The sequence below is a fragment of the Physeter macrocephalus genome, chromosome 2 (assembly GCF_002837175.3).
Source record: "Physeter macrocephalus isolate SW-GA chromosome 2, ASM283717v5, whole genome shotgun sequence".
NCBI classification, from domain to species: Eukaryota; Metazoa; Chordata; class Mammalia; order Artiodactyla; family Physeteridae; genus Physeter; species Physeter macrocephalus.
In genome coordinates this window covers 96,154,124-96,180,305 of record NC_041215.1, presented here as the reverse complement: position 1 = coordinate 96,180,305, position 26,182 = coordinate 96,154,124, and the positions used below count along the sequence as shown (strand labels likewise).

Genomic DNA, 26,182 nt, shown 5'->3' with positions numbered 1-26,182 from the left:
GTTCGTGCCCCGGTCCGGAAAGATCCCACATGCCGCGAAGCGACTGGGCCCGTGAGCCATGGCTGCTGAGCCTGTGCGTCCGGAGCCTGTGCTCCGCAACGGGAGAGGCCACAACAGTGAGAGGCCCGCATACCACACACACACAAAAATAAAAATAAAGAAAAAAAATAAAAAATATATATTTTATTAAAATCCTCCAAATATACCATTCAAAATGACTGAATAAAAATCTTTTAAAATGGAATCTGATGATTCTTATTCAGCTCTCTCAAGGTTGTTAGTAAACACTCACCTTTTAAAATAAATGAATATATCCTAATATAGAACAGAGGTTTCAAGAAAATTTAGACAGCTTAAGCTGCCCAAAGCAGTATTTCCTAATAAGTGTTCTTGCCACATTCAAATGTTTTCATATTCTCCTACTTTGGCTAAATGTATACTAAAAAGAAGTGTTACTAGTTTGATACAAGTGAGTGGCCAGAATGGGGGGTTTTGGTGGCACCAACCCCATGCTCTGACATGACAAACTGGAGCTTTCAAAGGGCAGAGATCCTTTATGACTGAGAAACCAGCCCCTTAAAGTCTGTGGAAACTTCTGCATCTCCATTCTGCTAGAAAAAACAGTGTCTAATTGTTCTTAAAAATATGATGAAAGGACAATAATTCTGGTGTTTTGTTTTTTTGTGTGTTTTAGCATTTGAATTAAATGTATGTGTATGCCTAGGAGAAAAAGGGAGCTGAAATTCCCAGGTCCTAAAATCTAGAAACTCGTTGAGTGAAAGGTTCAGAAATGTCCTTTGGGGCTTCCCTGGTGGCGCAGTGGTTGAGAGTCCGCCTGCCGATGCAGGGGACACGGGTTCGTGCCCCGGTCCGGGAAGATCCCACATGCCGCGGAGCGGCTGGGCCCGTGAGCCATGGCCGCTGAGCCTGCGCGTCCGGAGCCTGTGCTCCGCAACGGAAGAGGCCACAACAGTGAGAGGCCCGCGTACCACAAAAAAAAAAAAAAAAAATGTCCTTTGGCCATTGAATCATGTCTGTATTCCAGCTGACCATTTTCCCCCTTTTAGACCTCCTTAAAGTCACTAGAAATTTATATCTTGAGGGATTTGTATCATTTTAAAAACAAAATTCCTTACTAGAACTAGATACAAAGTCACTAAGGTCATGCTTTCACTTACTCTAGGGAATTGATAAGTGGGGATAATTTCAACATATTGCTCCTCTCTCATACTCCTTGAGCTTCCTATATCAGGTTAATTCAGGTGGGTATTCGGGTGGGTATTCATACAGATTGAAATATGAAAGGAGTGGAAATTAACAATGATTTTTTTGCCTAGGGCATGAAAGATGCTAGCAAAATGCTACCTTAAAAGGTTTTGGTGGTCCATCCAGCTTCACAGGTGATCCATAAAAGGGTTAAAAAAAAAAAGAAAAAAAAAAGGTTTTTATTAGATGAAGAGAAAAGTCCCAAACTGGAAATGTCAAAGATAATCTAAGCCAAAGGAGACATTCTAAAGTCGGTGGTGACATCATTGCCTTTCACCTTACTGTCAACAGACACTGTATATTTTTAATGGAATTATATGAACGTATGTTTATGTAATTCTAAAAGAATGAAATATCGCTATCTCAAGAGATAATACATTTTCCCAACGTATACGTACCCTTGGGGATTTTAGATTAGAACAGAATATGTGCCTTATATATCTAAGCAACGTTAAAAAAAATGTGCTTAATAATTAAATTTAGCAAATACACTGGAAACATGACATGCCCTAAAGTTATCATTTATAATGAAAACAAAAATAATCTGAGAATAAAGCCTTCTTTGAAGAAATAAGAGAAATAAATTCACAATCATGTAGATGGTCAATGCTGAAGCTAGAAATTGAATTCACTAACATATTTCTATGCCCTGTTAGTAATAAGTCCCTAGGTTTCCATACTGTGTTCAGTCTTTTTGTTGTTGTTTTTAATTGTTGTTTTAACGAATGGAAACATTTTATATGTAAAATAAATGAGAAATTAATGAGTATAAACTACTACAACAATCTTGGTAGCACATGTACAAGATATAAAATAAATGCTTTAAAAAGTACTTAAATTATTCAAATCCTAGCTCTGAAAAAATGGGCCCACATCAAGGAAAACACATAATCAAGCCAGACATGCAGAAATTGGTAAGTAGCCTTAGCCAGCCACATGGATCTTCCCCTCCTAGCCTCCCAGGCTCAGTAGGTCTATGCTGTACTATTGCCTGGGAAGGACTGGTGTTTTCCTTTTTGTAGTTCACAGGTAGCAAGGTCAAGTTTGAATCTACTTGACTTTTTCTCTTTGTAAGCAGCAAGTCTCCTGTAACCAAGGCAACTGATATTGGCTCTGGTTACCTATTTCATATTGTTGTGCTGTCCAGGGTTATTTTCACAGACATAATGAATCTCTTTGATAACTTCAGGGCTCCACGTAATATAGACAATCTTGGGACGTCTTTTTCTAAATAAGAGGAGATGCTTGCATTCTCCTAGATACAGAGAGTTTCAGTATACCTCTCACCCATCATTAATATCTTATACTACCATAAAACATTTGTCAAAGCTAAACCAAAACAGAACAAAAACCTTGATAATTATTAACTAGTCTCCTAGTTAATAATAATTTGGATTATTAAATATTAATAAATATTTGGATTTCATCAGTTTTTCTAATAATACCCTCTTTCTGTTCCAGGATCTAAGGGTGACACACTTCATTTACTCATTATATCTCCCTAGTCTCCTCTAGTCTATGACAGTTTCCCGGTATTTCCTGGGACAACTTTCCAGTATTTTCCAGGTTCCTCTACTGGAAAGTTACTATTTCTCCCTTCCTATAGTCTCTTTTTAGAATTAAATCACTAAGTCTATCCCACCTTCAAGGCAGAGAGGGTCCACCTCCTGAAGAGGAGAATATCAATATATACAAAATAGAATTCTTTTGTAAGGAAGGTTTGTAACTTCTCCAAACTCTTTATATGTGTCCCATCTCAGTATACACACACACACACACACACACACACACACACACACACACACACACACTCTCTCTCTCTCTCTCTCTCTCTCTCTCTCTCTCTCTCTCTCTCTCTCTCTCTCCCAGTGTTACTCTCTGAGTCCTTCTCCTAACAGTCTGCCCCCATTCACTCTGTGCTGGCTACACTGGCTTCTATGCTATTTATCAGCCCATCAGGCATGCCCCGGCCTTAGGTAAACTTACTCTTTATTCTGCCTGAAATGCTTTTTCCCCACTTATCCACATGGCTCATTTCTTCACCCCTTCAGGTCTTTACTCAAATGATATTCTCTTAGTGAGGACTTTCTTGTTAACCCTATTTAAAATTACAATCTCCCCTCCTAATCACTGCCCATCACCTTCCTACTCAACACTACTTAATCCACCTCCCTGATTTAATCTTTTCCATAGCGCATGGTCAAACATGCTATGCATTTTGTTTATCTTTTTATTGTCTAGGCTATGCCTTGAGAATGTCTAAAAGCAAAATGGTTATCTCCTGTGGTGATCACTGTTTCCTCAATCCTTGGAACTATCTCTGCTCCTTTGTAGAAACTCAAAAATACATGTTGAATGAAATTATTTTTTTCAATATCTTTTTTTCAGGATCATTTTTTTCAGGATCTTAGTCATTTCAAGCTTCTGGGCCTCCTCACTTTTCCCTGGGGGCTGTATCTTTGTTCTTGAGCATATGCAGAGTCATTGCAGCAGGGGGAGAGCACCTGGTCCATGGTTATTAAAGATGATAGTAATAAGGCAAGCAGAAGTAAATGACATGAAAACTGTATATTCACCAAGATTTCCAATTGAATGGTCCATGAACTCTGCATGCTCCTCATTCCCACTGTGATGTCCCTTCAGGTCCTCTCACCCTCCAGCCCAAACCTTCTCAGAGATCAGGAATGCTCTGCTGTCTGAGACCTGTGAAGCTGCCTGCAGCCTATTTGTCTACGCCCGCCTCACTACTGATTCAGCATGCCAGCACCAAGCAAGCCAGTGGATTCATGGAGAAGCTAACAGTCTCCTCTGGCTACATTCTCTAAAATGAATCACATGGGGCTTCCCTGGTGGCGCAGTGGTTAAGAATCCGCCTGCCAATGCAGGGGACACAGGTTCGATCCCTGGTCCGGGAAGATCCCACATGCCACGGAGCAACTAAGCCTGTGTGCCACAACTACTGAGCCTGTGCACTAGAGCCTGTGAGCCACAATTACTGAGCCCGCGTGCCACAACTACTGAAGCCCACGTGCCACAACTACTGAAGCCCGCACGCCTAGAGCCCGTGCTCCACAACAAAAGAAGCCACCGGAATGAGAAGCCCGTGCACCGTAACGAAGAGTAGCTCCCACTCGCCACAACTAGAGAAAAGCCCGTGCACAGCAATGAAGACCCAATGCAGCCGAAAATAAAACAAATAAATAAATTTTTTAAAAATAAAATAAAATGAATCACAGATCTTTTCCATAGCTTCCTCCAAACTTTAAGTGGAGTTGCAATCACCCTCTCTACCTTGGTGGATGGGAGTGTTAAGGACATAATTAACCCTTGAAAATTCTTGCCTTCATCTTCAGTGCAGAAAAGATTTTTAAATTTCTTTTGTGTGTGTGTTGGAGGAGTGGGTAGAGGTGGTGGCACAATTCTCTCACACTTACAGTTAATGGATAAACTTTACATACGAATATTTGTTAAGACCTTCGGCTCTTGATATTCAAAGTAAAGCTTGTACAATTCCAAAAAAAAATCTTTTCTCTCTCAGAAAGCTCTTGCAAATCAAAAGCACCCAGGCTTCCAAGACTTGGAAGTCTACTATGAATATTTCAATGTATTTAGAAGTGCAAATAACATTTTCTTCTTTCCTGACTCTTCCGTGTCTGGCCATCCCTGGAACAAATGAATGCCTCCTGAAGCCACAGAGGGTGTTAGTTCAGTGAGGGAGTCGACGGTTGGGAGGTGGAACAAACCAAGAGAAACAAAACCCACCCTGATAGTTCCCAAATTTACTCTGCCATGCAGAATATTCTGCTCCAATTTTTATGAAAACTCAGAAGTACAGGCCACCTAACTTGTTTCTGAACAAGACAGCCAGACGGGGTCTCTCGTATCAAGCAAGTGTCAGGAAATGGTACAAACCTGGCCCCAGTTGACTTGCCTAAGGTCATGATGGCCAATAAATGGCTTCATTGGTTTAGCTCAGGAAGAGATTATAGCAAGGAAAATGTTATAATGCAGTAACTAAGTGGTCTGGAGTAGTGGTCTCCAAAGAGAGGGAGTACAGTTTGGGAATTCTAGAAAAATTATTAGAACTATTATTTCTATTTTATCTAAAGAAAAATAATAAAGTAGTTTAGCTTTGTTATTATCTCATACACCAGTAGACCCTGGCACCTTGCCTAGTTCTGTATGTTAAGTGGTTGTGTGCACATTAAATTCCTAAACAGTCTTGAGACAAGAGTGGGAGTTTCATGAAATTGAGAGTGGCACCTGCTCTTGTTCATCTGCCTTCAGTATATTATGATATATTATAGCTAACCTGTGCCTGGTAGAGCAGCCATACTCATCTGAAATTAAATTTGCTGATGTGGCTTTTCAACAAGGAAATCAGCCCCTGAAGTAATCCAGCACCACACACAAGTTGTTAGAGAAAGCAAGTCAAACTCTCAACAAATGGATAGACTAATATTTTACTGGACTAGCAGTGTGACCACTTTCAACTGTAGTATATTATCTTGTTTTAGCTACACTAACCTTCAAATGTTGGGCTAGTGACTTAAAGGAGTTGCTACAGTATAAACACGGATAAAAGATTCTACTAATAAGATAAACAGAAGTAAATTTTAAAATGGCAGCAGTGACGCACAAGAGAACTCTTAGCCACATACAGACAAAAGCAAGGATAGTTTAATCCAGAGGCTCCCAAACATTCTCCATTCACAATGTCTTGATGTCTCAGTAGTTTTTTCTTGGTAGCCCTAGATTTAAAAAAAAAAAAAAAAAAGTTTAAAAATTCAATAGTTTCATTTATTAAGTAGTTAGGTCCAAAGAATTTAAGTATTTCTTTCCTAACAACTTAGGAGTCATTTGAAAAAAAGTAATACACATAAATTGAAAAAAGAATTTATCTCATTCTTTAACAGTGACAATTACTAATAGGATAAATGCACCTGCTGGGGTCTGCACAGCCTCTCAAACCTTGGAATCAGATTGGACACACCACTCTCTTTTCCTGTTCCACACTGATTTTCAGAGGCACTGCTTTTTATTCCAGCAACCACCAAAAACCTAGGACTGCAAATATATGCCATCACTGAAAATATTCTAGCATTACATAATGTTGAAAATGGAATCTACCTTGTGCTGGCAGTTCACTTCCTATCCAACAGATGTTGATTTTTGCTGTGTTTCACTCAAAACTTTAAAATATCCTGCTGCATCTCTGTGTAAGACCCTTGGACAAAATGCCTGAGTCCAAGACTGGGGCAGAAGATCCACAAGGTAAGTCTAGAATATTTTCTCATATTCATGGGGGGAAGGAAAAAAACTCTTAAAAACTACTAGAGGTATATCAGAAGGATTCTGGAGCCAACTTAAAGAGGTTCTCATTGGCCAGAGATGGGATAATTTAAGCATGTTAAGAATAGTATCTTTAATAGATTGAAATGTATCAGTTTGTTTAAATCCTTGTCTTAATAATAATGATTTAAAAATCCAGTTGGTCATCTTGTAGATATATATCAAGTCATTATTTTGAAAGCTGGTAAATAAATAGAAATAATCTAACATTTCTCCTCCCTCTCTTTTTTTTTTTTTTGCTTTATCTATTACAATATTTTTAGTCTTTATTTTTTATTGTAGTTTACATACAATATTATATTAGTTTCAGTTGTACAACATCATGATTCAATGTTTATATACATTACTAATTGATCAACATAAGTCTAGTAATGATCTGTCTCCATACAAAGTTATTACAATATTATTGACAATATTCCTTATGCTGTATATGTTTTCGACATTTATTTTATAACTGGAGCTATATACTATGTAGCTCTCAGTCTTCTTCACCTTTTTCACCCAACCCCCCCACCTCCCATTCTTCTGGCAACTGCCAGTTTGTTCTCTGTATCTATGGGTCTGTTTCTGTTTTGTTTTATTTGGTTGGTTGGTTGTTTTTTAGATTCCACATATAAGTGAAATCATACTGTATTTGTCTTCTTCTGCCTGACTTATTTCACTTTGCATAATACCCCCAGGTCCATCCATTTTGTCACAAATGGCAAGATTTCATAATTTTTATGGCTGAATAATATTCCATTGTGTAAATAAAATATACCACATCTTCTGTATTCATTCATCTATCAGTGGACACTAAGGTTGCTTCTATATCTTGACTATTGTGAATAATGCCGCCATGAACATTGGGGTACATATATCTTTTTGAATTAGTGTTTTTTTTCCAGAAGTGGAATTGCTGGATCATATGGTAGTTCTATTTTCAATTTTTTGAGGAATCTTCATACTTTTTTCATAGTTGCTGTACCAATTTACATTCCTACCAACCGATAGGAGGGCTCCCTTTTCTCCACATCTTCACCAACACTTGTTATTCGTTGTCTTTTTGATAACAGCCATTCTGAGAGGTCCAAAGTGATATCTAATTGTGGTTTTGGTTTGCATTTCCCTGTTGATTTGTGATTTGAGCAATTTTTTTGTCTTTTTTCCCTCTGTATGTCTTCTTTGGAAAAAGTTCATTCAGGTCTTCTGCTTATTTTTTTAATCAAATTGTTTGTTTTTTTGATATTGATTTGTGAGAGTTCTTTATATATTTTGGATATTGACCCTTTATCAGACACACAATTTGCAAATATCTTCTCCCATTCAGTAGGTGGCCTTTTTGTTGTATTGATGATTTCCTTCACTGTGTAAAAGCTTTTCAGTTTGGTGGCATTTTTTTTTTCTTTCTTTCTTTTTTTTTTTTTTTTGCATTTGTTTACTATTGCTTTTGTTGCCCTTACCTTACAGATTGAAAAAAAATATTGCTGCAACGTCAAAGAGTGTGCTGCATGCTTTCGTCTAGTAATTTTATGGTTTCAAGTTTTATATTTAAGTCTTTAACTTATTTTGACTTTATTTTTGTATATGGTGTGAGAAAGGGGTCCAGTTTCATTCTTTTGCATGTAGCTACCCAGTTTTCCCAACACCATTTATAGAAGAGACTGTCTTTTCCCCCACTGTATATTCTTGCCTCCTTTGATTAACTGACCAGTTAAGCATGGGTTAATTTCTGGGCTCTCCATTCTGTTCCATAGATCTATGTGTCTGTTTCTGTGCCAGTGCCATACTTTTTGATTACTATAGCTTTGTAATATAACTTAAAATCAGGGAGTGTGATATCTCCAACTTTGTTTCTCTTTCTCAAGATTGTTCTGGCTACTTGGGGTCTTTTTGGGTTCCACACAAACTTTAGGATTATTTGTTCTAGTTCTGTGAAAAATGCCATTGGTATTTTGTTAGAGATTCCATTGAATCTGTAGATTGCTTTGGATAATACATTTTAACAATATTAATTTCCAACCTATGAGTACAGTGTCTCTTTCCATTTGTTTGTGTCATCTTCAATTTCTTTCATCAATGCCTTATAGATTTAGAGTACAGGCCTTTTACTTCCTTGGTTAAATTTATTCCTAGGTGTTTTATTCTTTTTGATACAATTGTAAATGGTATTGTTTTCTTAATTTCTCCCTGATTGCTTTTTTTTTTTTCATTTCTGATTTTATTTACTCGAGCCCTCTTTTTTCTTCATGAGTCTGGCTAAAGGCTTACCAATTCTGTTTATCTTTTCAAAGAATCACCTGTTAGTTTCAGCTGTTGATCTTTTCTTTTTTTTTCTTTCTTTCTTTCTTTTTGCCTCTATATCATTTATTTCCACTCTGATCTTTATTATTTCCTTCTACTAACTTGGGCTTTTTTTGTTCTTCTTTTTCTAGTTCCTTTAGGTGTAAGGTTAGATTGTTTGAGATTTTTCTTATTTTCTCTCTTTCTTATATAAATGAATCATTGGGTAACGAAATAGTAGATGAAGCGTGTTTCTCTTTATACAAGTATTGCAGCTAGCTAGTAAATAAAGAAGGGATGAAATAAGTATAGAACATTACCATTTTGTAACATCTAATAAATTATAACGTCTTGAAATCAATTATAAATGGTTGGGACCATCACAGGAGAGAGAGAGCAAGAGAGAGAGAGACATCCAGACACTTGATAAATTTGACAACACACAAATCTTAAACTTTAAAACACCATAAAAGTCAAAATACAAACAAGCTGGAAAAAAATATAATACACATATTAGAAAATAAGTTGATTTCTTTAACATTTAGAGAACTCTTAAAAATCAGTTTGATAAAATTAAATATGCCAATAAAAATAGATGAAAACATGAAACATCAGTTCCCAGAAAAATAAACACAAGGACATTTTTTTCAGCTTTGTTTATAATAGTCAAGTCTTGGAAATACATGTTCATCAGTGATAAAAAGAAAAAATAAAAAGATGGAGAGGAATATATAAATAAAAATAAAATTAAAAGACATGTCAACAAATCACAATGTGTGGACATTATTCAAATGATGACTCAAATGAAAATATTTTTTAAAAAGGAATGACATTTATGAAACAATTGGAAATTTGAACATTGACTGAATATTTGATAATAAGGAAATAGTGTTACCTTTTTTCATCCGATAATGTTTATTTTTTGTTGTTGTTTGTTTGTTTGTTTGTTGCGGTACGCGGGCCCCTCACTGTTGTGGTCTCTCCCGTTGCGGAGCACAGGCTCTGGACACGCAGGCTCATCAGCCATGGCTCATGGGCCCAGCTGCTCCGCGGCATGTGGAATCTTCCCAGACCGGGGCACGAACCCGTGTCCCCTGCATCAGCAGTAGGACTCTCAATCACTGCACCACCAGGGAAGCCCATGTTTATGTTTTAAGACGCCCTTTTCTTTTAGAGAGTCATACTGAAATATTTATGGATGAAATGACATGATATCTGAAATTTCCTTCAAAATAAATGAGGGAGAGAGAGGCGTAGATGAGCCATGAATGGCTATAAATTGATAGTCAGTGGAGCTGGGTACTGAGTACATGTATGTTCAGGAAATATTTTGTCTACTTTATTGTATATTCAAATTCTCATAATAAAATGAAGTTTTAATTTTGTAAAAAAAAAAAAAAAAAGAGCCAAAGAGGAGACAGTATAGCTTGATTTTTAGGAGCACAGGTTTCAGAGTCCAATGCCTAAATTCAAATTTTAGCTCCATGGGGCAATTATCTGAGCAGTTGCTTTCTCAGTTTTCTGATCTGTAAATTCGAAGTGATAATAATACCCACCTCACTGGATTGTCCTAAAAATGACCATGAATAACACCCTAAATTTGTCAGACAGAATGCCATTGACTTTGAGTTCAGAAAATCATGACATGGATGTAATTCTTCCTATTATGTACACTATTAGTTCTAAATTGTTCCCACACCATCCTTATCAGTATAAATAATCAGAATCCCAGAATAAGAGTGATATTTTGAAAATTCTACACAGAGACTCTAGCATGCTTGCCACAGGGGTCATGATTCTGCAGACCATTACTCAGGCAGTTTCTTGGGGATGCTCACATGGCAAGAAGCCAACAGCCAGCACCAACTTGCCAGTCATGAGTGAGCCACCTTGGAAATGCATCTTCCAGCCCCAGTTAGGGCTTCACATGGCTATTGCCCCAGTTAACAACTGACTCAACCTCATTAGAAACCCTGAGCCGGAACCACCGAGCCAAGACACTCATAAATTCCTGACTGGCAAAAACAATAAATACTATGAGTGATAATAAAATAAATTAGTGGCCATTTAAAGCCACTAAGGTTTGGAGTAATTTGTTACACAGTAATGGATAACTAATAGACATATAAAGATATGTGAACATTAAGATTCACTGGTAAATATAAATTCAGCTGTAAAATGCTACTCCAGTTTGCATAATTCTCAGAAAAAAAATGTTCTGGAGTGCACTACAGAGAAGTTCCTTTACAAGATCAGCAGTGGTCATGATTAATATATGGACCAATTAACACAGCAGATTAAGTGTTGGCTCAAAAAAAAAAAGAATTTGCCTTCTTGGGCTATATCATCCACTTGTTTGAAAACAAAGTGTGTTTTTGAAAAATAAACAGTTGATTAAAAGCTATCTAATGTAAAGCATAAGAGGTAATATGGATTGTCAGCAACAAACTGCTCCTGATGGCATGTGTAATTTGGGTTTGTGGTCAATTTATTTTTTTCCTTAATTGATCTTAGTATTCTTGTTGGAACCATCTGGCAATACTATTTCCAAATATGCACTGGAAGTTCCAGTATGGAACTTTGCATGGAGCTATGCAAATAAGGTCAGGGATAGTTAGAGCTATAAACTATAATTGACAAAGACTTTGGTTGAACAGAAGGTCTTCTATTTGTCAAGTGCTATGCTAGATGCTTGAAACAGAAAACTCAGTCAAGTGTGAATTTTTAAAAACTCAGAGTCTGAAAACTCTTTTAAGTAATAAAGGCATTGATACAAGGGATTAATCAATTCAAAAAGGATGGGAGGAGAACCAAAATGAAAATCAAGGGCCACAAAGAACTAAGATGACTGAAGAAGACAAGGGGCCAGCCAAGAGTTATGTGATTTCCCTGCTGAAGAGAGACTGGAAGTTCAGTTAACACCATCACAATGCCTGTTAGTTTTAGGTTTTTCTCTAATATAATTATGATATTAAATTTTTTTTTTTTTTTTTTGGCTGTGTTGGGTCTTCGTTGCTGCACGCAGGCTTTCTCTAGTTGTGGTGAGCAGGGCCTACTTACTCTTTGTTGCGGTGCGCGGGCTCCTCATTGCAGTGGCTTCTATTGCAGAGCACGGGCTCTAGACGTGCAGGCTTCAGTAGTTGTGGTGCACGGGCTTAGTTGCTCCACAGCATGTGGGATCTTCCTGGACCAGGGCTTGAACCCATGTCCCCTGCATTGGCAGGCAGATTCTCATCCACTGTGCCACCAGGGAAGCCCGATACTAATTATTGAGTAAACTCAACTCTCAATTAACTCTCATTCCATGGGGTGGGTCCTATTAGTCTCGATATTTCCAATAATGATATAAATTGTAATTGTAAAACATTTATACAGAAATATGTATGTCACACTATAGTTAATCTTTTAAAATTTAAAAAACATTTTTTTAATTAATTAATTTATCTTTGGCTGCATTGGGTCTTCGTTGCTGTGCACGGGCTTTCTCTAACTGCAGCGAGAGGGGGCTACTCTTTGTTGAGGTGCGCGGGCTTCTCGTTGTGGTGGCTTCTCTAGTTGTGGAGCATAGGCTCTAGGTGTGCGGGCTTCAGTAGTTGTGGCACACGGGCATCAGTAGCTGTGGCTCGTGGGGTCTAGAGCACAGGCCATCAGTAGCTGTGGCTCGTGGGCTCTAGAGCACAGGCTCAGTAGTTGTGGCTCACGGGCTTAGCTGCTCCGTGGCATGTGGGATCTTCCCGGACCAGAGCTCGAACCTGTGTCCCTTGCATTGGCAGGCGGATTCTTATCCACTGTGCCACCAGGGAAGTCCCTAAACATTTTGAACTAAAAAAATAATTTTTAAAGAACTAATTTGGTAAATGTACATACCCTAAACCTACTAATTTCCCTTCTAAGGAGCTACCTTAAAGAAAAATCTTGCACATTTGCACAAGAAGACATGTAGAAAATATACTTTCCTGTATTGTTTATAATAGGTAATATTGGAAAGTTTAATGGGATATTAAAATATAATTTCTTTCATTGCTTTTCATTTTAGGGTTTGCCTAGTTGTTCTTGCTTGTTTATTTTTCAAATTATCTTTAGATTCAATTTGTCTAGCTCTAGGGGAAAAGTTCACTGGTATCTTTATTGGTTTTGCCTTAAACTTATATATTAACTTGAGAGTTGACATTTCTATGAGGTTAAGCCATTCCATCCAAGAGCAAAGACTATCTTTCCATTTGTTAAGTTATCTGGGTTTTTTTTCTTTCATACAGTTTGCAGAGCCATCCCTCTCTTATTCTTAGATCATTGGTGTGGGTGGCATTGAACCTAATCTGACTGAGGGGAAAGAGTGGGCACATGGCCCAGGTTCTATCCATCAGAGTAAATGTTGGGTTCAGGAATGGATATATGACCTGACCTGGACCAATGAGCATCAGCTGGAGAACTGTTTCTGCCTCTATAAGGAAAGAGAGACAGTCTGCTGGGGTTGCTGAGGTGATAGAACGTAAAGCTTCAGTTGTTTGGAAAGAGTCTAAGAACAAAGCCAACACCAAGAAAAAGACAAGTCAAGGGATGGAATGAGTCAGGCTCCTGACAACAATCCTTGTACACCAGGATCCAGCCTTGCCTGATCGTGTACCTTGGAGTCAATACATTTAGTTTTTTCAAAACACTTCAAGTTTAATTTTTATTCCATTTAACTGAAAGAGATAACATGACTAATATAATACTTTTAAAAATTATTTTGGAAATCCATGTAGCACATGATTCCATTGTTATCAGATCATTTCTGTCTTCTACGTTGGTCACCCTAATCTAACTTTATCTGGATCAAGGTCTTGAGGCAGAGGAAGGACATAGTGAGAGCAGTCCACACACATCATTTTCTCTGCAAACTTTTTGTCTCTATAGCTGGACTAGAAGGTCTTTGCTTAGAGACATGCAGTTAAACTTATATTAAAGATTTCAGCTCCAGAAGAAACGGCCTGGCCCTCTACAGCCATGGGACACTGTATCACACGTATAAGACTCCTGATAACAATGAGTCTGACACATCGCTTTTTTCTGAACGTAAAAATCAGCCTTCCGGCTCATTTTACAAAGCGAAGACATGCTTTGTAACTGACTAAACACATAAAGGACGGAAGGGATGAACCTGGAGCTACTGTTTCTAAGTAGTTGAAATACATGCAGCCAAAAGCTATAGGAGATCTTTAATATACCTGTCCCCGGTTCACATATTCCGCTGCTTCTGACTTGCACCACAAAACACAAAGAGCCCAGCAACACAAGAAACCCAGCCAATGTGCAGACGGCATGTCCCAGCAGGGGCCTCAGCCTCTCACAGCATGGGGCTCTGCCTCTCAGCGATGTTAAAAGCCCGTCACAGACGCAAGGTTTCCAGCTGATGCTGCAGCCTTCTTACATTGCGCAGAAGCAACTTCTCTACTGCTACTTTTTTCCCATGAATTTCACAGACGGTTCACGTGAATTTGGCACAACCTCATCACCTGAAATTTCCTAAGAAATGACACCTCTACCCCTGGAGAGATGAAGTAAATGTGTAAATGTATTTGAGGATTTTGCCTTAGATATCATGCTACATATTCTAGTTACATTGTATCTTGGCCATCATAATGTGTTTCTTTTTATACATTCTAGATTATATAACACACACTCTCTAAAAAATGTATCAGAATCTCTAAAACTGTTACTTACTTCCATCCCTCTTCTCTCTTTTTTTTTTTTTTTTTTTTTTGCAGTAAAATGGGCCTCTCACTGTTGTGGCCTCTCCCGTTGCAGAGCACAGGCTCGGGACGCACAGGCTCAGCGGCCATGGCTCACGGGCCCAGCCGCTCCGCGGCATGTGGGATCTTCCCAGACCCAGACCAGGGCACGAACCCGTGTCCCCTGCATTGGCAGGCGGACGCGCAACCACTGCGCCACCAGGGAAGCCCCCATTCCTCTTCTCTTAAATTATTAAGGATTTATTATGTACTCAATTTCTTGAATTTTGTACCAGAACTAATTATTTATTCCATTCCTCCTCTTTTGTTTTCCTCCCCTTTCATTTCCCTCCCCTTTTTATTCCCTCCCTCTAGTCCTTCCTTCTTACTGTGAAAGTTCCTTCACTAGGCCCTGGATTACTGTTCTATGTGTGTGTCTGTGTGTGTGTGTGTGTGTGTGTGTATGATAGAGTTTAATGAATCTATTATAGGTACATAACCTGTTAGAAGTATATCAATTTACCCTAAGGTTTGCTTACTGGGGAATTTAGGAATGGTGGAGCAGGCAAATCAAGAGTCTATCTGCAGCAGGAAAAAAAAAAAAAAAAAAGAATTTCCTCAGAAAAACTCATTCTAAGGGTAGAGTCAAGATGCACAACTTAGTGGTAGGAGTGAGGGTGGTGAGTCCCAGAAAAAAGGGCTACAATAAAAGAGTAAGAAAGCAGGTGATGTCACCATCACAGTTGAGTAGGAGACCCCAGCTTCCACCCCCAACAAAAATAAACAATTAGATAGCTATCCACGAATAAAATTAGCTCTGAGAGAGCTTAGAAATCCACTTAAGAAACTTCAGAAACACAGTGGAACAAAATTCCTTCTGAGAATAACCACACACACACAAAAGGAAGAAAAAATAGCTTCATTTTCCCTACATCATCCTATCCTCCAGGCTGACATTGCACAGTACCAAGAGGGAACTCTCTGGCTCAAAAGAGTGCCCCTCACCAGGAAAGCAGGAACAAGGTAAGTGACCAACTTCCCCAGACTTTCAGGATGCTTCATGAAAGACCCTTTTCAGTCTCGCCCTATCTAGAGACTAACAAAGCTGAGACATCTAGACATGGCTAGAAACAAGGAAGAAGAGCAGAGGCTAACAGGATCAGACATGCAGTGGGAACCATGAAGCGGGGGAACCATGAAGTAGGGGGAGCCATGCAGAGCAGATTCCCAGTGACTGGTTCTGCAGAGGACCCCAGCAGCTTTCACTGCTGAAGAAACCAAGGCAACACAGCTGCCGCAGGCCCCCTACAGATCTCACCACTGAGGTTTCCCCCCAAAGATTTTTCCATTTGCAGACACCAGCTCTCTCCTTGCTCTCTCTCCAACCCTTCCCTCCCCTTTCCCCAACAAAGCTGGGATCCATACTGGTAGCCAGTGCTGGCCTCTGCTACTGTGTGAGTGTGAGACCCCAGCCTAGACACCAGCAGCTGGCCCCCAGAACTGTATGTGCTTTGAGGACTACCCCTCCAGCTGTGCACCTGTTTGCCCCTGGCCCAACTCCCATCACTGGCCTTCACTACCGTATGCATACCTGTGGGGATACCTACAGCCATACGAGTGCGTGCTGGCAGTCAGGGCCTCCACAGCTACTAGCATGCCCACAGTTGGCCCCAGCACTTACTGCTGGCCCTGGCCACAACCACTATGTATATGTCTGCATCCAGCCTCTGCCACTATACAGGCACCTGAAGTCAGCCTCTGTGGTCAAGTGTATGCACACCACCAGTGCCGACCACCACTGATGCCCTGTTCTGGTAACTGGAGGCCCTGCTAAAGACCCCAACAGGACTTACAGCCACTGCAGAACTCCTTCAGTGCTTGCCAAGGACCACACAGTTGTCAATGCCATGGACCCCAGCAGCCTAAGCCAACAAGACATTATACCTACCCCAGAACCAGAATCACCACAAGCCCCCACATTTGGTGACCTATACCACTAGACTCCAGTTTGCAGCATGCTACAACATGCACCCACCCTGAGGTGAAGTACTTTCCATACCAAAGTTAGTCCATAACGTCTGAAAGAGGTGACTGCTTCTTCAAATGTGCAGATACCTATGCAAGGCTACGGGGATCATGAAGAATTAGGGAAACATGACACCACCAGAGGAACAGTTAACTTACAGTAACTGACACCCCAAAATGGAAATATATTAATTTCCTGATAAAAGATTAAAAATAATTGCTGTAGACATGTTCAGAGAACTATAAACGAACAGAGATAAACAATTTAACAATTATCCATTTGAAATTTTCCAGTCAGAGGAGGAAAGAGGAAAAAGAATGAAAAGGAACGAAGAGAGTCTATGGGATCTATGGAACACAATAAAGAGAAACAATCTGTGCATTATTGGCATGCCAGTGGGAGAAGAGAGACAGAGAAAGGGACAGAAAGCTACTTAAAGAAATAATGGCTGAGAACTTCGCAAAACTGGGGAGAGATTTGGACATACAAGTTCATGAAGCTCATAAATTTAAACCCAAAATGATTTCCTCCAAGAAACATTATAATAAAACTGTCTAAAATAAAAGACAAAGAGAGAACCTTGAAAGCAGCAAGAGAAAAGAAGCTTGTTACTTATAAGAGAACCCCTATAAGTTTATGAGCAAATTTCTCAGCAGAAACCTTACAGGTCAGAAGAGTAAAATGATATATTCAAAGTGCTAAAAGAAAAAAAAATTCCAACCAAAAACATTTTTCCCAGCAAACATTGTCCTTCAGAATGAGAGATAAAGACTCCCAAACAAAAGCTGAGGGAGTTCATCACACTAGACTTACCTTACAAGAAATGTTGAAAGGAGTTCTGTAAATTGTAATGAAAGGATGCTAATTAGTAACATGAAAACATATGAACACATAAAACACACTGGTAATGGTAAGTACATAGCAAATTCAGAAGACTTCAATACTGTAATATGGTGGTATGTTAATCACTTAACTCTTGTATGAAGGTGAAAGGACAGAAATATTAAAAATAGCTTTAGCTACAATAATTTCTCAATGGGTACACAATAGAAGAACATGTAAATTGTGACATAAAAAACATAAAAGGTGAGGAGGGAGTAAAAGGGTAGAATTTTTTAATACAATTGAAGTTGCAATTAGCTTTAAATAGACTGTTATACCTGTAAGATGTTTCATGTAAACCTCAGGGTAACTGCAAAACAAAAACCTGTAATCAATATGAACAAGATAAAGAAAAGGGAATCAAAGTATACCACTATGGAAAATTATCAATTCACATTGGAAGACAGCAAGAGAGGAAAAAAGGTACAAAATAATTAAAAACCAGTCAGAAAAAAATTAACAAGATGTCATTAGCAAGTCCTTACCTATCAATAACTACTTCAAATGTAAACTAAATTAAATTCTTTAATCAGAAGGCACAGAGTGGCTGAAATGGATTAAAAAACAAACAAAACAAACAAACAAAAAAACACCAAACTATCTGCTGCCCACAAGAGACTCATTTCAGCACTTCAGTTTTAAGGACACACATAGGCTCAAAGTGAAGGGATGGAAAAAGATTTTCCATTCAAACAGAAAGCAAAGAGAGCAAGTATAGCAAAAGCTATACTTATGTCACATAAAACAGACTTTAAGTCAAAAACTGTAACAACAGAAAAGAAGGTCATTATATAATGATAAATGGGTTAATTTATCAAAAATTTATAACAATAAATTATATAAATATATGCAACCAATATCAGATTACCTAAATATATTAAGCAAATATGTAAAATATCTGAAGGGAATAATGGAAAACAATACAATAAGCGTAGGGGACTCCAATACCTCACTTTCAACAATGGATACATCATCCAGACAGAAAATCAATAAGAAGCATTGGACTTGAACTATACTTTAAACCAAATGAACGTAACAGACATATATGGAACATTCCATCCAACAGCAGCAGAATACACATTCTTCTCAAGCACACACTGAACATTCTCCAGGACAGATCATGTATTAGGTCACAAAACAAACCTTAGCAAACTTAAAACGATTAACATCATACTGGATACATTTTCTGACCACAATGGTATGAAAGTGAAAATCAGTAATAAAAGAAACACTGAAAAATTCACAAATATGTGGAAATTAAACAACACATTCCTAAACAATGAATGGGTCAAAGAAGAAATCAAAGGGGAGATGAAAAATATTTTGAAACAAATGAAAATGGAAACATAATATATGAAAACTTATAGGACACAGCAAAAGCAGGTTTAGGTAGGAAGATTATAGCAATAAATGCTTACATTAAAAAACAAAAAGAAAGATCTCAAATAAACAACCTAACTTTATACCTTAAAGAACTAAGGGCTGAGGCCACAACAGTGAGAGGCCCACGTACCACAAAAAAAAAAACAAAACAAAACAAAAAAAAAACAAAAAAAAAAAACCTAAAAATAGAGTTACTATAAAAAAGAAGAACAAAGTAAGTGCAAAATTAGCAAAAGAAAGGAGATAACAGGGGCTTCCCTGGTGGCGCAGTGGTTGCGCGTCCGCCTGCCGATAACCTTAGCAAACTTAAAACGATTAACATCATACTGGATACATTTTCTGACCACAATGGTATGAAAGTGAAAATCAGTAATAAAAGAAACACTGAAAAATTCACAAATATGTGGAAATTAAACAACACATTCCTAAACAATGAATGGGTCAAAGAAGAAATCAAAGGGGAGATGAAAAATATTTTGAAACAAATGAAAATGGAAACATAATATATGAAAACTTATAGGACACAGCAAAAGCAGGTTTAGGTAGGAAGATTATAGCAATAAATGCTTACATTAAAAAACAAAAAGAAAGATCTCAAATAAACAACCTAACTTTATACCTTAAAGAACTAGAAAAAGAAGAACAAAGTAAGTGCAAAATTAGCAAAAGAAAGGAGATAACAAATATCAGAGCAGAAATAAATGAAACAGAAAATAGAAAACAAACAGAAAAGGGCAACAAAACTAAAAGTTGATTTTTTGAAAAGATAAACAAAATTAACGAAACTTTAACTAGAGTAACCAAGAAAAAAAGGAGACTCAGAAATATAATATTATAAATGAAAGAGGAGACCTTAAAACTGATAGCACAGAAATACAAAGTATTGTGAGACTACTATGAATAAGTTAAATATACACCAGAAAATTGGACAAGCTAGAAGAAATGGATCAATTCCTAGAAACATCCAACCTACCAAGACTGAATCATGAAGAAACAGGAACTCTGAGCAGACCAATAATGAGCAAGGAGATTGAATCAGTAATCAAAAGCCTCCCAAGAAAGGAAAGCCCAGGACCAAATGGCTTTATCAATGAATTCTACCAAACATTTAAAGAAGAATTAATACCAATCTTTATCAAACTCTTCCCAAAAAGTGAAGAGGAGGGAATGCTTCCAAACTCATTTTATAAGGCCAGCATTACCCTAATACTAAAGCCAGATAAGAAAATGAAAGGAAAAGAAAAGTACAGACCAATATCCCTGATAAATATAGAAGCCAAAATTAACAACAAAATATTAGCAAACCTAATTCAATAACCCATTAAAATGATCATACACCAGGTCAAGTGGGATTCATTCCTGGGATGTAAGAATGGTTCAACATATGTAAACCAATAAATGTGGTATATCACATTTATAAAATGAAAGATAAATATCATGATCATTTCAATAGATACAAAAAAAGTATTCAACAAAATTTAATACCCTTTCATAATAAAAAAAAATCTCAACAAAGTGTGTATAAAAGTAACATACCTCAACATAATAGAGGCCACATATGACAGCACAACTAACATCATACACAGTGGTGAATAGTTGAAAGCTTCCCTTCTAAGATCAGGAACATGACAAGAGTGTACACTACCACCACTCCTATTCAACATACTACTAGAAGTCCTAGTCAGAGGAATTAAGCAAGAAAAAAAAGGCATCCAAATCAGAAAGGAAAAAAGTAAAATTGTGTGTTTGCTGATGACATAATACTGTATATAGAAAATACTAAAGATACCACCAAAAAGCTGTTAGAACTAATAAATGAATTCAGTAAAGTTTCAAGATACAAAATCAACATACAACAATCAGTTTTATTTCTATACACTAATAATAAACTACCTGAAAAATAAATAAATAAATAAATTTCATTCACAACAGCATCGAAAACAGTAAACTACTTAGGAATAAATTTAACTAAGGAAGTAAAAGATCTACACACCAAAAACTATAAGAAAGAAATTGTGAAAGAAATTGAAGAAGACACAAATAAATGGAAAGATATCCATGTCCATGGATTAGAAGAGTTAACACTGTTAAAATGTCCATACTACCCAAAGAAATCTACAGATTCACTGCAATCCTGTCAGAATTTCAAAGGCATTTTTCACAGAAATAGAAAAAAAATCCTAAAATTTGTATGATATCACAAAAGACCCTGAATAGTCAAAGCAATATTGAGAAAGAAGAACAAACTTAGAGGCATTACATTTCCTGATTTCAAACTATATTACAAAGTTATAGTAATCAAAACAATATGGTACTGGCATAAAAACAGATACATCAACCAATCTAACAGAATTGAGAGCCTGGAGATAAACTCATGTACATACAGTCAACTAATATTTGAAAAGGTAGTCACGAATACTCAATGGGGAAAGGACAGTGTCTTCAATAAATGGTTTTGGGAAAACTAGATATTCACATTCAAAAGAATGAAGCTGGACCCCTACCTTACTCCTTTCACAAAAATTAATTTCAAATAGATTAAGGACTTAAGCACAAGACCTGAAACCTGAAACATAAAACCCTTAGAAGAAAATAGAGGGAAAAAACTCCTTGACATTAGCCTTGACAAGTATTTTTTGGATATGACACCAAAAGCACAAACAACAAAAGCAAATATCAACAAGTGGGACTACATCATACTAGAAAGCTTCTGCACAGTAAAAGAAACAGTTGACAAAATGAAAAGGTAACCTATGGAATGGGAGAAAATATTTACAAACTGTACATATGATAAGGGGTTAATATCCAAAATATCTATAGAATGCGTATAACTCAAAAGCAAAATAATAATAATCCAATTAAAAATGGGCAAAGGACCTGAATAGATATTTTTCCAAAGAAAACTTCCAAATGGCCAACAGGTACATGAAAAGATGTTCAATACCACTAATCATCAGGGGAATGCAAATGAAATCCAGAATGAGATATCACTTCATATGTGTTAGAAAGACTATTATCAAAAAGACAAGATACAAGGGTTGGTGAGGACTCAGAGAAAAGAAAACACTTGTGCACTGTTGGTGGCAATGTAAATTGGTATAGGCACCATGGAAAACAGTATGGCAGTTCTTCAAAAAATTAAAAATAGAACTACCATATGATCCACCAGTCCTACGTTTGGTTACATAGCCAAAGAAAATGAAATCACTTTCTCAGAGAGCAATCTGCACTCCCATGTTTATTGCAACATTATTCACAATAGCCAAGACACGGAAATATTATTCAGCTGTAAAAAAGAAGGAAATCCTACCATTTGCAACAACATGGATGGACCTTGAGGGCATTATGCTAAGTGAAATAAGTCAACAGAGAAAGAAAAATACTGTATGATCTCACTTATGTGTGGAATCTAATGAAGCCAAATTCATAGAAGTAGAGAGTAGAACTGTGGTTCTCAGGGGCTGGGGGGGTGAGGGAAATGAGGAGATATTGGTCAAAGGATACAAACCTCTAGTTATGAGAGGAATAATACATAGCATGGTAACCACAGTTAACAATACCGTATTTTATAGTTGAGAGTTTTTATGTGAGTAGATTTTAAATGTGCTCACAACAACAACAACAAAATGGTAATTATATGAGGTGAAAGATGTGCTGACAAACCTTATTGTGACTAACCTTATATATCTCCACAATATATACATCTATCAAATCATCACAGTATACACCTTAAACTCACACAATGTGTCAATTATATCTCAATAAAACTGAGGTGGGGGGAGAATGGAAAAAGTGAGAAATGCTAAAACAGACAGAAGTTCAAGACAGCAGAGTGATTAGCGTTGAATCCATCAGCCTCTGCAGCATCAGAACATGGCACCCTCAATGTATGTTATGCATGCTCTCACAGTCCTGGCTGCCTTGAGCCCAGACTTAGGGACAGACCCAGAGGCCTCACTACCACTCTGGCAGTGTCCAATACTACGTACTAAGGCAGTGGAGCCATCAACAAGGAAAAGTGACCGTCACTGATGGACATCAGTGGACACTCCCATAGGCATTGATGTTTGGGCTCCCATAGCAGCAGGAACTATCACCATCCCCAGGGCCTAGAGTGAACTCTTTCCCAGTACTCATCGTCAGAAGCTGAGAAGGGCCAAACTGTGACTCTATTACAAGTCGTTATTATCCCAGCATCTACCACAATACCTGACACAGAGGAGGCATACGCTGAATATTTATGGAATGGATGCGTGAATAAATGGATGAGCAATGAATGAATGAACAAACTAGAAAATATCGAAGTCACTGGATACACATTTTCAACTATGGGAATAATCTTCAAAGACTGCCTTTAAAAATGTATGAAGGGAATGTTTGTGAACAGTTAAAACTCCAATCAAGGTGGCGGAGAGCAGTCTCAAGGAGGCAGAACTGTATTTGGTTGTAAGTAGAACCCTAATCAAGTATATATATCAGACTCATGTTTGAAAGAAAAACCACACGAATAGAAGATGATCAGCCACATGAGCAAGGAAAAAACAGGATCCCAGAGGAAGAAAATGTTTACAAATAACTATGCAAGTGTTACCTAGAGGAAAAGGAATTCTGACTGAACACTAACATTTTGAACTTCTTGGTAATAGTACCCCAATCTGTTCCAGCTGGGGGATACTTCTTGAATCAAATCACTCCTAATATTTGGATTCCTTGCTCACCAATCTTCTGCCAGTCCAGGAATTTTCATTTCTTGACAGTTATAATGCTTCCTAAAATTTGACAAATTCATGCATAGGAGACAAGCCTCTGAGAGCCGGGTTAATGGTACTCTCTTGGGGTGCTGGAAAAATGAGATTTCTGAGGCCCAGGGCTGAGGACTAGCTATGCCCTGATGGTAGTGAAACTCCCAGAGTGAAGGCCACAAGCTGTGGAAAGTGGTTGGTGGCTGGCTGGTCTTCTAGAAGTCACTTCTCTTCTTTGCCCAGTGCCCTTGCCAATATCACCTGTTCCCCGAGAGAGTCAGAGGAGGACAGTAGGAAAATGGTGAATGCCACTTAGCAACCAGTGGTTTGTAATAAACATAAAAAAAACCCTGGATTTCCCCAAAAAGGTGTAAAGAATTTTCAAATCTCTGGATTTTTCTACAAAGAAAATAGAAGCAGAACCAAAGAAAATCCATTTTGTGTCTGTCACTATGACGCTGTACTTTGTTGGGCCAGTGTCTCTGGGAAACTTTGTTTACACCATATTTATCCCAAGTCTAATAAAATTCAAAGTCACTTAGTATTTGCTTCTGTGCATCTCACCAAGTCACCAATTACTTCCAAATTACCAAGTTCATCTTGTTCATTGATTATCTTGGTACTTCTGAAACACTTGACATTGTAGATCACCAGCTCTTAATGGAAACTTTTTCTATTAGGCACAATGATGGGGCAACATGCTGCCTCTCTCCCTATCTCTTCAGTGGCTCCTTCACTAATTGCAATTTTTCCTCCTTACGCCTACTGGAGTTTGAGTCTTCAGACCTCTACTCTCTATCTTTACTCCTAGCGAGTCCTGACCCATTCTGACTACTCCAACCACACTCAACCAATATTCATTTATTGAGAAGCTCCTGTGTGGTATGCTATCTTCTTCATAATTGTGACTCAAGCCCAGCCCTGACTGGTGTCTGGAACATTAGATGCATGCCTTTAACAGAACTTCCGGACATTTATGTGTTGATGGCCTACCTTCACCTCCAACAAAGCACAGTATTGGATATGCAAATCAAAATAGCTTAAATATAAATTAAAATCATTTGCTCAAGCCCAGATATAGAGTGAATTTCAGGATTTTGGCTTCTTTTCTCTGTCTCAGTTCTGCCCTCTTCCATGGGTTGAATTAATGCTCAGGCAGGCTATTGGCCTTAGCACCATCTTCTTAGAAACCTCCACACCATGAGAGCCAAGTGGAGGAAGAAGAAGATGTGCAGGCTGAAGCCCAAAAGAAAAAAGAAAGATGAGTTAGAGGTCCAAGTAAACCACTACCTTGAACACCCTTAGAGGCCACAAGAGCAGAAATACGGAAGGCAGGTGACCAGGCACAATGGTACAAGTTGTTAGATTGCATGCTACTGCCTGGAACTTGTTTCAATGGATCTAGAACTTCCATAGCCATCTTGTTGCCACAGCCCCCGCTGAGAGGCCCACTTTGCACACACCAAAACAGGCTCTCTTGGTTCTGTGACATTCTGGACTAGTTGTATTCTCAGGTGTGGCTGAGTGTAACACGTGTACAATAGATCATCTCTTCTGCTGCCTTAAAAAAAATCCTCAGGTGGACTTTCTCACTGCAACGAGTGGTTGCCGCAGTTCCAGGACTCAAATGTACATCTCAGATTACAGGAGAAGAGAGCCTCTCTTCCACAGCCACTGAACAGAAGCTAATGGCTTTATCCTGACTGATGAATTGGGGTCAACATCTACCTCTGAATGGTCACTGTGGCCAGAGAAATGCTTTGAGCTGTTGGTTTAGGTCACAGCTCCAGGCTCTTTCCTGAATCAGTTACTGGGGCAAGGGGGTGTGATTATCATGAGTAGCTTAAGCCAAGCAGAGCCTTTCTCTGGAGCTAGAATTGTGTCAGCCCCACCAAAAGTATGGCTGCCAACTAATGGGAGAAGGGTGGAATGGATGCCAGAGAGGCAACCAATAGTTTTAGCTACATCTTGTCTATTTGGAACCCATAGAAAAAGAAGAATTCTGTATAATCAAGTTTCCATACAGCTAAGGGTTTACTTCATTCCTTATACATATTAACCAGCTTGAAGGACATAGTTCAGAAGTATATTCTTTATATCTTCTACTATTAACAGAAGTATACCGAATATAAATTAACCATTTAATGATGATTTGAGGTCATCATGCTGAAAATTTATTATTGTACCAATTACAGTACAGGGACTGACCCCAGGAATTACTGAGCTGTGCATGGCTATGGCCCATGAAATGATCCAGAACACTATGAGCTTTAACAAATTGTATCTACTTTTTATGACTTTTTTTTCTCTTCCCTTTCTTTAGATTGCTACTTCTAATCTACAGTGGAATAATGAAGGTTTTTAAATTGCGTATAAATTAAAAGTAAAAAGAAATTGCCTAGGAGGAAATATGCCAGAATGTAAACCATGGTTGCCTCTGGGAAGGGGTGTTAATTTGTTTTTATTCATCTTTGTTTCCTCATTATTGTTTTCTATAATGATTAAGAGTAACTTTTATGATCTCTCTCTCTCTCTCTCTCTCTCTCTCTCTCTCTCTC

At 38.0% G+C, this 26,182-nt stretch overlaps 1 protein-coding gene across 6 annotated transcripts in view; it reads right to left on the bottom strand.

Moving 5' to 3' along the window:
• Positions 1-26,182, bottom strand: part of NABP1 (nucleic acid binding protein 1) — a 137,882-nt gene that overhangs the window by 36,051 nt on the left and 75,649 nt on the right. For 3 of the 6 annotated variants that reach the window (XR_008618899.1, XR_008618898.1, XR_003677214.1), the window contains exons 8-9: positions 17,778-17,809; positions 17,431-17,455 (exon numbers count right to left, since the gene is read on the bottom strand). The gene's annotated coding sequence lies outside the window, so the exon portion shown is untranslated. Of the gene's footprint in view, positions 1-3,691; positions 12,092-15,114; positions 15,174-17,430; positions 17,456-17,777; positions 17,810-26,182 lie in introns of those variants that run through there. The other 3 variants (XR_008618897.1, XR_003677213.2, XR_008618896.1) reach the window with 3 other exon arrangements.